The 12,575-nt window shown below is 35.8% G+C and overlaps 1 protein-coding gene across 1 annotated transcript in view; it reads left to right on the top strand.

The window, feature by feature from the left end:
• The window catches only part of Fat3 (FAT atypical cadherin 3), a 610,786-nt gene that overhangs the window by 132,854 nt on the left and 465,357 nt on the right, over positions 1–12,575 (top strand). The gene's annotated exons all lie outside the window — the stretch shown is intronic.

Below are 12,575 nucleotides of genomic sequence, written 5' to 3'. Positions count from 1 at the left end.
ATAGTGTTCAGGGGAAATTTTTATTTATTAACCAATTTTCTACAATATTGAAAGAGTGGTTTTCTCCCTGACTTAGTTCAGGCTGCCATAATGAAATATCATGGTCTGAGTTGCTTAAACAATGGACATTCATTTCCCAGTTCTGGAAGGTGGAAGTCTGAGATCTGTGAGCCTGTCAGGGTCAAGGTGAAGACTTTGTTCTGGGTTTGCAGACTGCTAACTTTTTTTCTGTATCCTTTTAAATGGTAGAGAGTGTGCTTTGGTCTTTTGTTCTTAGAGTGTCAATAATGCCATCATGGAAAACACGCCATCATGACCTCATTTAAACCTAATTACTTCTCAAAGGTCCCACCTTAATATACCATCACCTTTGGCAGAGGGCACATATCAACATATTACTTTTCAGAGACACAAATATTCAATCTATAATATTGAGACCTAGTGATGATGATGATGACTAGAACAGGTCTTAGGAAGGTATCATTACAGAGATGCTAACAGTATATTTATAATATTAGAAAAAGGATTTTAAAAACTATATTAAATATTGGGCAGGAAAACAATTTTACATTCCCTTTCAAATTTAAACCATAGCTTTTGTTTGTATACATTCTAATAATGGCCAGTGTAAGTTGTAAAATTAATCTCCATATCATAATGAAGGAAAAGTTCAAAGTCAGGAAAATTCAGTCTTTCTGTATGCATATTCTGTGTTTCATTTTTATCTCCTGTTATTTGGCTGGAATATATTTACATCTTTGAAGTACAAATCAAGAAGAGAAGGGAATTAAACTTTATTGAATGCCCACTCTGTGCTAAAACTCCAATTCTACTAATAATGACTTCATTGACACTGTCAGTCTTTTGAGGAAGGTCTTACTTAGTTTCCCCAATAGCGTCATGAGGTAGGATTAAAAATTATCAGCTCATGAACTGAGTTTCCAAGGAGATATGCAACTTAGCACCTAGTTTCAAACATGGGTCTGAGTAGCTGCAGTCTACCATGCTTTCCTTTATCTGAAAACAAGTATGTGTTTCCTTGTGTATTCTCAAGCATACTTAAATTTGGTGTTCTAAAATCTGTAAGGCAATTGAGCATTAAACACTTTTCAAAATACTTACAACACTGGACTCACTGACTGCTGATCTGACTATGGATTCCCCTTTGTTATGGTTTAAATGTAGTGTCCCCAAGAAGCTCATGTGTGAGACAATGCAAGAAGGTTTGGAGGAGAAATGATTGGGTTATAGCCTTAACCTAACCAGTGATTTAGTCCTTGATGGAATTAACTGGGTGGTAACTGGAGGCTGGTGGGATGTAGCTGGAGGAAGTTCATTGGAGGCATGGCTATGGGGTATATATTTTATATCTGGAGAGTGGAGTCTCTCTCTCTCTCTCTCTCTCTCTCTCTCTCTCTCTCTTTCTCTCTCTCTTTTTTTCTCTCTCTCTTTCTCTCTCCCCCCCCCTCTCTCTCTCCTGTCTGATCATCATGTGAGCCACACTCTCCACCCATGATATCCTGCCTCTCTTAATCTCTGAGGAATGAGGCCAGCTACTTATGGGCTGAGACCTCTGAAACTCTGAGCCCCTAAATAAACTTTTTCTCCTCTATAGTTGTACTGGTGAGATCTTTTAGTCACAGCAGTTAAAAAAACTGACTAAAACACCCTTCGTATTTTTTTTTTTTTTTTTGCATAGTCTCAGTGTTTACGTGGCTCTTCAGTAACCACACTTCGTTTTGTGACAGGTGGATGTGGGTAGGAAGGTGAACAGGAAGATATTGAACTGAATCATTAACCATTACTATCATTTTACATTATTTTTGCCTTTGGTGTTATTTTTGAAAATGTGTGTACAGTTTCATCTGATGATAAATCTACCCTTATAATGCTTGACTCCTACAGTTTGATATTCTTTGCCTCTGTTGAAAAGATAGTACTGCACTCTTCATTTGTTCCAATGTATTCTGGGTTTTATACAATAAATTTTGGTGTCAATGAAGATAATGTCACTTATATTTTGACATTGCTTCCTGTCTTAAAGAGTAATTTCCTGCAAACATTCACATTTTTGCATTAAAAAGCAGCTAAGTTGGGTACACATACCCATTAGAGGACATAAGCTGAATGTAGGCACTGCATCTCCTCAAGTTGTAACCAAGTGCTCTTTACTATGCATACAATTATATATATTTCTGATTTGTTTTTCCAGAGGCTTTTTAAAATTTTTAAGACTTTAGTACCAATTTCCTTTCCCTTTTGTCATTTCATGTTAGTCCCTTTTCTTAAAAAATAAAACTATATTTTCTCTATACCATGGGAAAAAAAGATTTGAACTTGTTGTGAGACATTTTTTTAATAAAGATTAGAATTTCCACGTACTAATATTTGTAAACATCATTTTTCCTTCTCTCTACTTACAGATTTTAGCATCTAAGCCCAAATAAACTGATGAGAAATGATTCTTGGACTTGTGCAAGGGGGATGAAAGAATTGAGGGAAAGTTTGACTATTCTATGTCTAACATACATATTGTATGCTGTAATATAGTAAGAAATCACCATAGTGCTGTTAGGTGCATACTACTATTGGATAATCCATCAGCTCTGCTCCTCCAAGTGCAGAATGAACATCTACTTAGCCCTGAAGCTATTCCTGAGTCCAGACTTGGACTTGACCTGTACATAGAATGGTCTGAACTTGTTTAGTTTTTTGTCTTTTAAAATTTTCAATTCAGGGGCCTGGGGCTGGGGCTGGGACTCAGTGGTAGAGCACTTGACTGGCATTGTGAGGCCCTGGGTTCGATCCTCAGCACCACATAAAAATAAATACATAAAATAAAGATAATGTGTCCATCTCCAACTAAAAAAACTTAATTATTTTTTTCAATTCAGCTGCCCAAGGTTATATGATGATTGTGTGGGTAGCTGGTTTTCAATATTAGAGTGCACATGAATCATCTGGGGAGTTTGTTAACAATGCCTATCCCCAGGCTAAATTTCCAAATATTTGATTTTATAGATTCTGGGGTGGAAGCCCAGGAACCTTCACTTCAGCACTTCATGCATTCCTTTCACATATGATTTGGAAATACTACTCTAAATTTACTTGATCTCCTAACAGAACAGCTAATAGATACTATCTTTTCTGTAAGATGCAATATTTTTAAGATATTAAATTTTATTTTCCTTCTTATTTCAAAAGACAGATAATTTAGCCCATGTCTTAGATACATTTTCTTTCTAATCAAATTTTACAATCCAAATAAATATTTTATTGCTTATCAGCAGTGATCTTTTTCTGAATACCTCTCTGATGGATCCAAAATCTCTTTCTGTGCTTCGGTAATTGTGGTGCTTCTATTTTGTGAATGTGCATATGCTGGGATTAGCTGATACATTTAGTAGTTTTATGTTCTTGGCTTTTTGAAGCTCACTGAACAAAACCATACCTTTGAAATTCTTTACCATGCACTGGCATTTAATAAATGTTTAATAATGTTCACAGTAAATGGATTAACTGGGGCCCCCAACTATAGTGGATTTGATCACAGTTTAAATCACTAGTCTGTAAGATGCAATTTAATCATTTTTTTTCCTTCACAAAGAATGCATTCTTATTCTTTGGCTCAACAGGGATTCATATTCTTGACTACTCAGAGGTATTAGAAGCTTTTAGAAAGAGCACATTGTGTATTTTAAATTGTGGTTTTTCTCTTAGATTCTTTTGTAAGCTACAAACTTGAACAAGGATTTCACCATTCTATTTATCTGAGGTTAATTAAAGAAATGTTTAATTGAGATGACCAATTTCCAGCTTGGAATTTTAATCATGAGTAATTGAGAATATATCATGCCATCCATTATTATTAATTGCATTATGTCTTCCATTTATCAAGGTTCTATTATGTACCACATACTGTGGTGGGTGCTTTTAAAGTAATATTTCTCATTGTCATAATCGTCCAACAAGGTAGATTTTCTGAGACGTGTCCAATCAAGGTCATGCATCTGATAGTTGTCAGTGCTGAAATTTGAGCTCCAATTGTTTCCTATTTTCCACTCTAGAATGCTGTCACTATCTTGTTAATAAGCATTTGTATTTGTCTGATTTTTCTGCATTATTGCTTTATAATATTCATAACTTCATTGACTTATCAAAAAAACATTTTTTTTTGTCTTCCTCTGGAGTCTATGAGAACAGCTGAAGCAGCACTGTTGCAGGCTGCAGATTGAGCTACTGTCTGGTCCACGAGTCTTCTGATTCCAGGATGTGAGGTTCTCAATGTGGAGGTAGGAGAGAAAGAAGGATGGTGAAGACTTTGAAGCGCCTCTCTCCAAACTGGCCCATATTCTTATAGCCAGAGCAGGTCACGAGGCCAGGCTGAATGCATCAGTGTGGGGCGACGAGAATACTCCTGGCTTTAGTCTGAATGTTGGTGTCTCTTCAGAATTCGTATGTTGGAACTTGATACCTAATGTGAAAGTCTTAGGAGGTGAGGCCTTTAGGAAGTGTTGAAGTCATGGGGATTCATACCCTTGCAAGGAAGAAGCTCAAGGGAGCTATCTTGCCCTTCTGCCATGTAATGACATAACTAGAAGGTATCATATATGAGAAAGAGCCCATGCAGGCACTGAATATTCTGGCACTGAATATTCTTGATCGTGATTTCCCAGCTTCTAGAACTGTGAGCAATAAATTCCTCTTATTTATAATATATAATATAATACATATATTATACATAATAAATATAATATATACAATAAATATTATATATAATTTATATATAATAAATATGTATACAATACATACATGTATATATATATATATCACCCAGTGGAAAGTATCTTGATATAGCAACCCTTACATGCTGAGATATTCTAACAGGGGAGAGTCAAGGAGAGAAATGAATAATCACTAAATAATAGTATAGTCTGACATAGCATGTGTTTGCTAGCTTTTTTTCCACTTTGACCAAAGTACTTGACAAGAGCATTTATAGGAAAAGTTTATTTGGGGGTTCATGGTTTCAGAGGTCTTAATCCATAGACTGCAGCCAACTTCAGTCCTCTGGGCCTTAGATGAGGCAGCATATCATGGAGGAAGAGGAAAGAAAGCAGCTGAGGACATGGTCACCACCAGGAAGTAGAGAGAGAGACAACTCCCTGTAACATGGGAAAAATTATAACCCAAAGGAACACCCTCAGTGACCCACCTGTTCAGCCACACCCTCCCTGCCTACAGTTACCTCCCAGTTAATACCTACCAGGGGATTAATGGACTGATTTGGATAAGGCTTTCATAACCTGATACTTTCACTCTGAATTTTCTTGCATGTTCTCACATATGAGTTTTTTGGGGACAATTCATATATAAACCATAACAGCACATTACAATGCTCACCATTATATTCATTATCTAACACGATGTTAGAAATTTAAGAGGCACTGCGCCAGACACTATAGATACAAACATGTGCAGATATAAGACACAGACTTTCCATAGTGGGAAGTTTTCCAGTCAGAATGCATCTGCAGTTGATGATTCTGGTGGCAGTGGCAGAAGTGGTTAACATTTACTGAGCACTGTTTGTTTATGTGCCAAGTTCTTTGCAAAATGCTTTATACAGATGGTCTCATTCAGTTGTCCCAGGAGGTAGGGACAGTTATTTCCTTATTTTTACACATCTGGTGTTATAAGAGGAAAATCTCACATGTACGAATGTGTATGTATTTACATTGACCCTCCTTTGTATTGTGGAAAGCGTTTTTCCAACTTATCTGAGCATAAAATGCTGTTTTTACTTCAAATATTTTGATAGAATCAGCAGAGGCTTAGGAGACCTAATGTATGCCTGAATTCAAATAAATATCCAAAAGAGGTATCTCAAGACACATTAATTACTATAAAACAATTGCTATATTGGGAAGGTAATTTATTCCAACAGTAAATAAGTAAAAAAATTCTTAATCGTATTCAGTGTGTTAGTTCTCTCCTATTTGTCTCTTCAGATTCCCTTCTATCCTTCTTTCTGCTCTGTGTGTAGGAGGCAGGCTTCCTTGGTCTCTTTTATGGTTGGACACTGGTGGAAATATAGGGAGGGAGAAGGAAAGTTGGGTCAGGGTATAGATGCTTTTGACTCTTCCATACTGTTCACTGTGAGCTGGTTGCATCCCTTAACTGATGGGTGGTAACAGTTTCAGGCTGTATCTTTATTTTTTAAACTTTCTCTAAGCTCTGACCACAACTTTGTAAATAGTCTACTTATTAAATGCTCCGCAGTTACTCAGTTTGAGTGTGCCATCTGTTTTTTGCCAAGACCCTGACTGATAAAATATTTTTCTTATGTAAATATTTTTATAACAGATTTTAAATTTAAGTTTAAATATATTTTGAGAAATGATGTTTTCTAACAGTTCCTGTTAATTCCAGTTTCTAAAATGCTGCTCTTATGTGTTGACACATTTCATTGAAGCCCTGGAAAAACAGTAGAGAGGTAATTATTTGGTGCTTTCATTTCATAAGGTAAGATAATGAAAACAGGATATCTCTCCATCTGACTTGTAATTGCCACATCTTGTCTACCAGAAAAGCATAGTTTTTGCTTTGCTAGAGATCTTGACACACTAGGTAAAGGAAAAAAAGGGTGTTCAGCTGAGTAATAGAGAACCAGGATCTTTCAGGCTCTCAAACATTGTGATGCTCTACTTTGATCTACAGGGAGAAGGATTCATTTTAGCTATTGGTCAAGGAAAGAATAAAGACACATAACTGAGTAGCTTTTATAAGTTAGTTCAACTGAAAAGTGTTTACTAGCTTCATGGGCTGAGTGTAATATTGTTTATTTGCTGTGTCTGATCATCAGACAATCAAGAGCAGGATCATGAAAACCAAGAAAGAGAGAAGATGTGCTGTTAGAAAAAATGAGGAACCTTTTGTCATTAACTGTAGCCCTGATATTTACAGGGGTATTTATTCCCCACAGTAGCATGTCTCTTACGTTCTGTAACATCATATAAGCTTCTTTTTTTTTTTTAATTCAGACGCACCAGAAATCATATTTTTCTTACAGATGGTTGTTAATCCTTCTAGATTCTTTTTCTAGCTTTTTTTCAAACTTGTCTGCTACTCCTGTTTGACAAAATGAGGAGTAAGGCAGATGATATTTGGCAGCTTTGGTGTAATTCATGACAAATCTGGACTAAATGGTGTTCCCTGTCCTCATTCTTTTTTTGAGATGATGTATTTCTTTACCCCGCCCATCTAAATCAAAAGAGGCTCATTGAATTTTGGCCCAGACTTGCCCTTAAAATTTCCCCTTAGGACACAAGCAAGCAAAGGAGAGGAGTGAAGTTATGATCAAGTGACAGCAGAAACTTTTCTTGGCTCAAAACTTTATGAACATAATTATTCAAAAGGAAAAAAATAATGTTTCCCAGAAGAGCCCTGAGCACTCTACAAGATTTTGATGAACTTAGGAATTGTCATGTAAGCCAGGTGGGAGGAAGGATTAGAAGCTTCTGGAAAACAATGAACAGCATGGTTTTATTACTCTTTTCAGCAGGTGCCTTCTTCTTGACCTTTTCTTAACTGTTGGCTGAAGGTAATTTAGGCTTTAATAGAGGACTGTTGGTTCAAATCTGTAATTATGTCTGCAATTGTGTATCAAGCTTGAGCTGCTGTTGTCCTGCATAACCAGTAAAGGATAAAAATAATGACAACCATAAAGAAGTAATCCAAATAGAATAGCAAGCCAATAGCACAGAAACTTGTGTTGAATTTTCTTGGTAAGTAGTCTACATTTTATAGTTAATAATGGATGTCTGTAGGGCTTTCTGTACCTTCAATTCAGGGTCCTTTTTTCTCAAATACCAAGTAGATGGCAGATTGTTTTTATTTATTCAATTAACAAAGTGGAAATTTCAGAAGTATAGTAAGCAGAGGCTCCTACAATAATACCAAATGGTTGCTTTATATATTAGTTTCTCTCTAGAAGGTAGTGGAATAAATGTATTGCCCTCTGTGACTTTGGATAGCTTGCATCTCATTTCAATCTTCTAAAAATGGGATTTCTTTGCAGGTGTTTTGTATGCACATTGAAGGATATTTTCATTTATTATTACAGTTAGAAGAATTAGAGAGTTTGATAAATATTTATGTGATGCCACTACATTGACAATGTTTCATTGAAAAGAAAATGAAATGAAAATGAAAATGGTCTGTATTTTTAGTTTGCCACTTTTGATGAAAACATGTCTTATCTACAGATGGAATCTACAGAGGATTGTGTGTAGGATTCAGTTCAAGTTATATTAAGTTCTGGGCACTGGTAGAGGAATTATTGAACATAATAGGACTCTACCAATTTTCCCATTCAACATTGTAGGACTTAGTGGCTCCTCTGGGCCACTCTTTGTGATTAAATTCACAGATTTTCATTTGCATAGTATAGTTAATTTTGTAGTTGCTTTTAAAAAGCAATATACTGGTGAGAATAATACCAAGTAAAATAACATGTTAAATATGAATGTCTTGATCTAAAAAGTGAATAAAATTGGAGAGAATTAAGATGAGAATTTTAAGTGCACCTGCACACATTAAAAGTTGGAGTCTCAGCATTATTCTTCAGCATTGTGGGATGATGTTTACAAAGTTCAATTCACAACAAGATGATATAAAGATAACTGGAATGTTAAAGTGAGTTGATGATGGTACATAATCATGGCTTAATTGCAAAGAAATGTCTAACCCTAGAAATGAATCTAGGTTTTGTGGGCTTGACGCCCACAATTAGGTAACTACTTTGAGAAAAAAAAAACATAAACAGTTATGACAATAAAATTATTGTGTTTGTTTACAACAGGTAAAGAAATTACAGTAACATGAGTTTAAAAGTCAATAGATACAACAAATATTACAAAACTCAGGAAAATTGATTACATGACTAGTACATTTCTCAAATAAATTTTCCTGTATTTTGGGTTGCAGTTTTGATGTGTATTTTTTTCTCCAGAGGATAACAATGTTGTAATCATTGCTATATAAAGCATAGAAAGATTCTTTACTTTTCCTTCAGCATGGTTGATTGAAATTTGATTTTTATTATTGAAAGTTTATAGAAGTGTTTCTCCAGAATCAGAAGTTATTATTGGCAATGCTGTGTAAATTATTAACATTGTTGTTAAATTTGGAAAAACTTCTATCAAGTTTTCTTTCTATTATAGATATTCTTAATCTTAATAATATTTCCACAGGTCTGGGCTTCATAAATAAAAAAAAAATTCTAGTAATTTCTATGTCTGTGACTCTAAACAACTGAAGAAAAAGGTTGTGGTACATTTATAATGCATATGCTGCATTATTCAGGAGAGAACTTTCATTTTGACTGTGTAGAAAAGAACCAAATCTTCCAATAATGAGTACACACAGCCAGTGATTTGGGCTTTTCCTCAGACTAGCTTCTGGCTCTATATGCTACTAATGCCATATTTCCAGTGTAGCCCACAGAATAATTTTATGTGGTGATAAAATTTTGTCCTTCATGAGACATGCTGGATGTCTGAATGTAGCATACAGGAGGAGGGTTTTTGGGAACCATTTCTACAATGAATGTTTAACAAGGATTTATCTTTACATGCAATTGATTTGTATTACACAAATAATCCCATAAATGCAAACTAAATAAACCCTCTACTCAATTATTCCTCAGATCTCCAAAATGCTTATGGCCACTTTACCTAATAAGATACAGAATACAATGGAGAGGTAGTTAGAGGGAAAAGAGAAGGAAAAGTTTTGAATTATTATTAAAAATATTTACTTTTAGCTGGGTGGGGTGGTGCATACCTATAATCCTAATGACTCAGCAGGCTGAGGAAGGAGGATCACAAGTTCAAAGCCAGCCTCAGCAATTTAGCAAGACCTCAGCACCAGTTAGAGCCTTGTCTCAAAATAAAAAAAATAAATGTGCTGGGGATGTGGCTTAGTGGCAAAGTGCCCCTGGGTTATATCCCCAGTCTGTGTATGTGTGTGTGTGTGTGTGTGTGTGTGCATTACAAATTTTACAAAATGACTGAGTGCATGAACCACTGTTAGGGTGTTCCTTTTGCCTTAAAAGCTTTTTTTTTTTTTTGGCAGCTTCATGTTAAATATGCATCTGCCCAGCAATTCAGTAAAGGAATCTTTTTATGAAAGAAAGAACTCTTCAGGGCTGGGGATATGGTTCAGTGATAGAGTGCTTCCTTGCATGCATGCATGAGGCCCTGATACCACGAAAATGAATGAATAAGAAGAAAGTCTTCAAGTCATTGAAGAGAGTGACTTAGGTGGTTCAGGAAGCAAAGTCTAGTTCTGATTTGAAGAAGGATGCCAATGACTAGACCCAGGTTTAAGGTTGTTGCCACTCTTGTAGCATTTACTGAGCCAGTAGACAGTAGTGCAAAGGACTGGTTCCCTGGTATTTCTGTGTATATTGAGGTGGTGCTCTGAGTGGTTTTGGTTCCCTTGTGTCTGTGTATGTTGAGGAAGTGCCCTGGATGTTCTGTAGCAAAGGCAGTATTTGTACAGTAAGAAATCTGCAGTTTTACCAAGCATAGAGCCTTAGGCTCACTGCCATTTCAGAGCAGCTGGCTGAGGAGAGATTTGCAGTGTTGTTGGGCACACTCTCTTCTATAGCACCTCTTGGGAATTCTCTACTAAGAATACATCATCATCCAGGAAGAAAATAAAAAGGGCTTTGAGAGCTGTGCTAATCATTGTCCTAGAATGATTTCACTTAAACTCTATCCATACTGTAAAGCATAACTTGGTAACTTGGTTTTCTCCTAAGCAGTAAGGAGTCTTTTCTAACAACAGTTTACACATTGCTCTTATAATCTATTACAAAAAATCCAATTAATTATTATAATTTACACATCAAGAACACATCTTACATCAATATTGTCATCACTGTGGGATGCAGGTTTTGGAAGAAGGTTTTCTGATTTCATTGACTGGAACTTAGAACACTAAGATTATTAAAAGTAAACATTGCTTTGAGATTGGCTTTGATAGGGAATTCTGTACTTGGAATATCCAAATATCAGGCCCTGAGATCATAAATAAGTCTGTGGAGATGGAAAATAAGATTGGCCTTCCTCATGGGTGTGGTTCCCTGCCCTGAGATATATCATGCTTTTTTCCCCACAAAACCAGGCACAGTGATGTAGTTCTTTCTTGCACCTTGAGGATATTTCTAATGGAATATTTGGTTAGTAATGGAATAGTGGCTAAAGCAAATGGTCTCTTAAATAAAACTCACAATGATTAAATATTGGATAACCATTTTGTAAAGTATTGCTTTTGATATGAAAATATCAGTTTTACTCCTTCTTCTGACTGATAGTTTATCCCAGAATGGTGTTTTCTCTAAACAGTCAGAAATGGGATGGGCAAGCTCTCTATTTATGGCCACTGTATTCTTATTTCAAAACTGGGATAGTATATGTGTAGATGTTAAAAAAATGTTAATATTAATTCAATGTTGTATATTCCATAGGCAGATAGCATGATTCAAAATGTATAATAATAATTTATTTAATTTAGAACTTCATAATTTAAGGATATACTTAAGAACCAGGATATAAGCACAAATCATGCTGAGAGTTTCCAAATAGTCCTTAAAAATTCCTTTAACAGGAATTTGCATTAATCTACTCCCTCTGGCGTCCCATGCAGGCTGTGGAAATGAGGTTCCCATGGGTAGAATGGGTTGGCTGAGAAATAAAAGCTAAGAAAAATAGAACAACAAAAAAACCGCAAGACACAGAAAATAGTTTCAAAAGCAGGGAAGAATTGGCAAGCCAATCAAATGGATTGAACTTCTATACTCTGGCAAAATGGAGCCGGTGCCTGCTTTATTTATATTGGGAAACATCAAAGGCCTTTCATAGAATGTTCTTCACCACAAAAGGTTAAAAGTAGGCTGTTCAGTTCCCAATAAGTATTCAGGAAATGCCCATCTCTGAAGCTACTGTGAGGGATCTTCCTAGTAAAGCAGAGATAAAGGTCATGTGCATTGGGCAATCTATTGCCTCAGGAGAATCTTGGATAGTTTGCAATGCCAAACCTAAATCTCCCTGGCTACCACACCATGTAATTCACAGATGGCTTCTCGCAATCTACCTAAATTCTTGTGTTTTACCCATGCCCTATTTACTTTTACTTTGTACATAATTCTAATAAGATAGACTTCCAGTTTATAATCCTATAGTATTTTAGAAACTGCAAAACAGAGATATTGCTAGAAGTTCAGAATACTAAAACCAATGAGAAATGGCCCTACTAATAAGGCAACAAAAGAAGTAAATAGTTGACTTTCATGGTGTGTTTTATTAACAGGTGTTGAATAAATATTCACTCATTTACTTTCTCAAGGGTTCTAGAAGGCAGGTACTCTTTCACCCACATCTTACAGATGAGAAAACAAAAACTTGATTTTAATTTTCTTGTCCAGTGTTTCCTACCTTGTGGAGGAGCTGGGATTTGGTCTAAGAAGGTCAGCCCCAGAGCCTGGGAGCTTAATCAAGACGCTTTCT

Source organism: Callospermophilus lateralis, chromosome 2 (genome assembly GCF_048772815.1).
Source record: "Callospermophilus lateralis isolate mCalLat2 chromosome 2, mCalLat2.hap1, whole genome shotgun sequence".
Lineage (NCBI taxonomy): Eukaryota > Metazoa > Chordata > Mammalia > Rodentia > Sciuridae > Callospermophilus > Callospermophilus lateralis.
The sequence above is the reverse complement of the archived record's forward strand: the minus strand, read 5'-3'. Positions and strand labels throughout refer to the sequence as shown.